This window comes from Lonchura striata, chromosome 4, assembly GCF_050655825.1.
Source record: "Lonchura striata isolate lonStrDom1 chromosome 4, ASM5065582v1, whole genome shotgun sequence".
Lineage (NCBI taxonomy): Eukaryota > Metazoa > Chordata > Aves > Passeriformes > Estrildidae > Lonchura > Lonchura striata.
In genome coordinates, this window is record NC_140706.1 from 13823738 (window position 1) to 13829737 (window position 6000).

A 6000-nucleotide genomic window follows, 5' to 3' on the forward strand; every position below is an offset into this window, starting at 1 on the left:
TTGTGTAAACACCTGAAACCTCTTTTTCTACCTACTGTTCTTCAATACAGACAAGACAGAAGCATCTCAACTCACACAGCTCAGGAAAAGAAGTGACCAGTGGCACAGACTCATCATGAATCTTCCTCAGCAGCTACCAGCAAATAAAGGTATCTATGTCTGACTAATATAAATTTTACATCTCTTAACACAGTTATAGACCTACTGTTAGAAAAATTCTGTGGTAGAATAATTGTTTCATATGTCTTTTACTCCAGCTTTGCAATTCAAAGAAATTAATTTTGTCCTTATGTTGCAGCAGAGCATAGTAGAGGAAGGGTGACAAATGAGGTAAACACACCCAAATGTTATGAATTGCTGCTGCTGATATCATTTCCTCTGAAGAGTAGGGGCTGAATTTCAGAGTTGTGGAATGAGTGGGGGACAGCACAGCTCAGAGATGCTGGAAGAAGAAAGTACAAGAAGAGTGTGGGCATCAGGGGTGCTGAGGGACCAATACTTTTAGCAGAGGTAGGTCTTGAGTTATCCAAATCTTATGATCCAAATTGTACTTTTGAGAATACAAGGTTCCACCTCTTCATAATTCATCCTGCTAATCACCAAATACATTGATGAAGGGGACTATATAATAAAAACAATTGCAACTTTGTCAGTCATCTTTTTACAAATACTGTGGGTTTGGGACATCATCATTAACATGGATTTCTATCTAGATCAATAGCAGCTCAGGTTGAGAGGAATCCTGTGCAATCTAGTGCAGCCTGCCCAAAGCCAGAGCCTGGTCAACTGCTGTGTTCTTCCACTAATTCTTGTGATTTTAGTTGTTTGCATACAAGTTATTTATTCAGTGCAAATCACTTTTGGCCAGCCTGTGCTATGTCTACCTTATATAGCATTCTATCACCTCCCGGATTTCTGTGATTTCCTTTCCATTGACATTTTTTCAGGTGCAGTCAGTTGTCAGCTTGACCTATTGCTTTACTATAGGATGCTTCTTTCCTATCTTCCTTTATTGTAGGAACCATTTCTGTCACATGTCTGCCACATTTCTTTCTTAAACCCCTGCTTAGATTTCTTTTCAGCAGAAAAGTATTCTATACTTAAAATATTCATTATTAAGGCTATTTTTTTACCCACAGAGCTAAAACCTATTTTAATTTCTCACTCAAAGTCTGAGATTTTTTAAAAAATGGATCTAATCACATATTTCTGATTTCTGATAAGAATATTTTCTAGTATTTACATTTTCTAGGTTGCTTTTTCTGTCCACAGGTCCTGGTGTGTCCTGTAGTATGTTTCATTACTAAAATGTGCCTGGCTAATATAGCCACATGTAAATAATTTTACATATAAATATTTATATTTTATGTAAATTCCTGCCTAATGAAAATATTTTTAGAAATACATGGGTTTTTTAAAATATAAAATCTATTTTTGTTTGTTTGTATATTTGTTTAAAAAGTTGCAAGAAAAGAAACTTCTTGATTTGTGAGCATCAGCTCACATGATCCTTTTCTAAATCAAATTGAGAGTAAGCAGAAATTACCTGGAGTTAATTAAAGTGTACTTTTAAACAGTCTCACTGCAAAAGCTAAAAATACCCCTCTATTAATGAGGTGCAACTTGGTTAGAAAGTTGTTTTAAGCCCGTTGCCTGTTTTCAGTTCTCTGGGAGAACAGGAGAAAGAATTGTTGAGTACCATTGTGTATAACTCATTAACAAAAAAGTGCTAATGCACATTTGCTACCCCAGTAAGCTGTGGCTTATATAAGTCTGATTCAACTAGACAAATGACCTGCTTTTAAAAGGAGATGGAAACATTTGCAGTAAAACTGTGCTGTCAGATGTGCAGAGGGTATATACCTCCTGCAGAAAAGACGTTTATTCAGATTCTTTAGACACAGAAGGTCAAACAAGTTAGTTAAAAGTCAAGAAAATGAAATCAGCATTTGGGGCTAAATCCTTGTCTCAATGCATAGGTTAAATACCCCACTTCTCCTTTTGGGATATCAGTGGTCTCTGGGCTGCATTGCTCAATCAGTCCTGGAGTGGTGCAGAAGTAATCTGTGGTGGCTGCACAGCTGCTTGCAGAAAAGGTTGATCTGTTAGCTCAGGTCTGTGCCATTTCTAGTTCTAGTGGAATTCAGCTCCTTAGGATAGAAATAGGTGCCTTTGTTATGAAATAACATAGGAAATAAACAGCACCAGAGAAGAATAACAAGATATAAAGAGCACCAGAGAAGGTTCTGTATTTTTCTTGGTGGGTGAGTAATCTCCCAGAATACACCTTTCAACATTGCCATTGATACTAGAGGAAGAAGCCAGTTTTACTGTAGACTTTAAAGCATGCAAATATCTTGTAAATATCTTGCAAATAGCATTGATCATTTATTCAAGCAATTGCTTTACATTTTTTTTAACTTGGCTACCTATCTAATACAATAGAAAAATAACATACAGCCTGGTTCTGATCCTTTTTTCCCATGTAGTTAATTGACTGCAGGGAAATGATTTCTAAATTGTTCCGCCAAGCCAAAATTTTAAATGCAGGTTTAAGAAATAGGTTTCCTTCATATTTGTCACAGAATCATAGAATACTTGAATTTAAAAGGAACCTCTGGAGGTCATCTGGTCCACATCCCTTGCTCAAGCAGAGCCATGTACACACAGTTGCCCAGGACCGTGTCCAGACTGAGGACTCCACAAGCTCTTTGGGCAACCTGTTCATTGCTCAGTCACCCTCACAGTAAAAAAGTGTTTCCTGATGTTCAGAAGGAACCTCCTGTATTAATTTATCCTGTCATTTGGCACCACTGAAAAGAACATGGTTCTGTCTTCTTTTCACCCTCCCTTTAGATACAATACTTGGATCTGCTGGCACCCCATAATAGGTACCTTGTAAACACTTCCTTGCTTACTTTGGGAAAGAGGCATAGAAAAATATTTTCAGCCTTTTTATGCTAAGTTTATGTTCTGCATCTCCTGTCTTCCTCATGCTGACATGTTCCTTCTGTATCATATACTTGAACAATGCTGAAGATAGCAGAGTTTCAGATTTTGTTGAGTCATCTCACATGTAGGGAAAAGCAAAGGAAGCATTTTCTCATAACTTTCCGAAAAATGGAAAAATGACACAGTAGAATAATGGAATCCATTTCTTCTTCAAATATCTGCCAATGCACCCACCACGCTGTAGAGGAGAAACCTAATCTGTGATTTTCACATTTGTGTGGTTCTCCTTCAACTCCAGGCTTCCATACCCTCATACAATTATGCAAGCTCATGACTATATGAAATCAAACAATTTCATATTCATTCTTAGAATACCTTCAGGAATTGTGCTTAGATAGACTGGATCCTAACAGAAGATGTCACTTTTTTTCCACTCTCATGATTTCTTATGTTGGACAAGTTGAGCTGATTGCATGCCAGAGGATGAAGAGTGCTCCAACCCACTTGTGGCTTTAGGCAGGCCATGCAAAAAATTGCAAAGTGGGTTTTACCTGTACCCAAAGGGATATTCTCAGCTGCCTACAAGATCCAGGTAATACAGCTTTGGACAGGTGGTGCAAGAGAAAAAGGAATAGTTCAGCTCTAGTGTCCAAAGCAGAACAAAGCTGCTGTGAAATATGAAACACATTTCAATTATCTCATTCTTTATCTATAGCTTCTTAATTACAGTCAAGGAATCTTGATGGCCAGCTGACATTTACGTTTGTCTTTCTGAAGACTCTTCAATAAAGCTATATAGGTCTGTCTTTTTCAGTGTCTGTATTTGACTCTGTATTTGACTTAGAGCTCTCTATGCCTATTTCCCCAGTTCTGTAGATTACTTCCACTAGAATACTAGTGGAAAAACATTCTGTCATTTCTGCTAGTAGCTGAAAGAATGTATGCTACTGTTGAGTGATTATGAATTTGACCCAAAGGCAAGTGTCATGTGGCTTTTTAGGAATGCAGCATAAAATGCAACTATGTGAAGAACTACAGTAGGCAGTACAATTTACTGAGAGGAGATGCCACAAAATGTTATGAAATACTCCTAGCTTAGTTTAATATTTCTTCTGTGTTCTCCCACACAGTGTTCAGGACAAGTTAAGTGACATGAAGAATAAGACACATTTTTTAAAACAGATGGAGGACGTCACTTTTATGGATTTGAACAATTCATTAAAAGTTAGTTTCTGTTAAGATTCATCATGCTGTCATTTTTCTCACATCTTGTCTGCCTAGTACAGGCTCATCCTAATCTAAGTAGGGGACTGAGGGAATCCTGTCACTGGTCCATCAGCTGATGTCTGAACCAACCTCTCTTCAGCGGAGAAATAAGAAGACTTTGCAGAAGGAACACAAATTGTGTTTCCACTGTGCCCAGTGCTGCTGTTGGTGGAGGCGATGTGATGCCATTGCATGAGGGAGCAGATAGGCCACATCCATTCAGGTGTTGTAGAAATGTCTTTTCATCCTCAACATTCCCCACATTAATGGGGATATTTGATCATAATGGGTTAGTGTACATGTATTTTAGACAATGAGAACTGTCTCTGGAAGGACTTTGCAAAGCTCATTCAGGATTAGGATGGACTGTCGGGTGTATAACAGCAGGATGGGACATCACAGGCTAAATGTGCCAATCTAGGCAGTTTGTTTCTGCCTAGCCTCTTCCATGCAATCCTTTCCCTCCAGAAAGTTGTCATCTTTCCCTGTGTAACCAGTCCTTTCCACTATATGCCCTTGTGTATCCATAACACGGCCAGAATGTTATGCTGTGTCCTTGACAAGGCATTCTTCTGCATGTTCAGACACGTAAGGCTGGGTGCCCCAAGGCTGTTTGCATGCCCTGTAATACAAATGGGGGCAGGTCTGTCTCCTGATGGTGGAACCCCTGCTTTTGCAGAGAAACAAGAGGTACATGAAAGTGTACACTGTTCATGTGATCTTGCACATGCCTGCAGACTGTGGGGATGATGGCAGGGACCTGCAGTTTGATTACAGGGTGGCTGCATGTAGAGATGCACAGGGATGAGCTGTAGTGGACAGAAGTCCCACACCTTCATGAGAGTTTTAGTAACATGAATAGTTGGATACGTGTGTTCTAGGTCACTCATGACATATAATCTCCATATCAGAGCATTTATGTGGTAACAATCCTTTCCCTGAAATGTTGTCTGAGACTCTAAATGTAATTGATGAACAAATATTTCATTGATTAAGTAGTCTTTCTGAAAATGACTATTCAGGATTGGATGCCAAGACCTTTTTATCACAGATGCAATTAATTTTACAAATGATGTGACTTGCCTGTCCCATGGGAAAGTCAATTGTCGTGGTTTGACACAGGAAAAGAATTTTCTTGGAAGGAAGAGGTCAGTCCAGTCAGGGGTCAGGTTTGGATGCCGACACTTGGGGTGACCAATTGAAGGTGGACATGCCTCTGAGAACACAGAGGGGTTAAAATCAGAATTCCCAGGAGAACTCGCTGTCTTTGGTTATGAACATCTGAGATGTCTTTGTTTACCCCCCCCCCTCAACCTAGAGGGAAAGAGGTAGAGAGCCTGCAGACATCTGGAAGTTTGCCAGCAGAGGAGAAGGAGGAGGGGGAGGAAGATGCCCAGCGTGGGAGACAGCACAGTGTCCTGGGCCAAGAGATGGGGAGTCCAGGAATTTTAACCCTTTCCTGTGAAATGAAGGCTTTGTGAAATATTGCTCCTCCTCAATTTGAAGGAAAGAGAGACAGCCAGGGACCTCAGTTGTTAGGGAAAGAAGGTTGTGGGGAGATGATGGAGTGGCTGTTGGCTGGACTCTTCTTGTTAGCCATAGAGCAAACCAATTTCTCCTCCAAGAGAGACTGCATTTTAGGGGAGTGCAATGGTGAGCCAAGAGACTCCTCCAGCAACTACCAGTTCAGGAATGAACAGAGGAAAGTGGAGGAGGGTGTGAGGATGCCCTCCGTCTTCAGAGAAGAAGAGAAGGCGATCTCTGTTCTTGGACCCCGGGCCC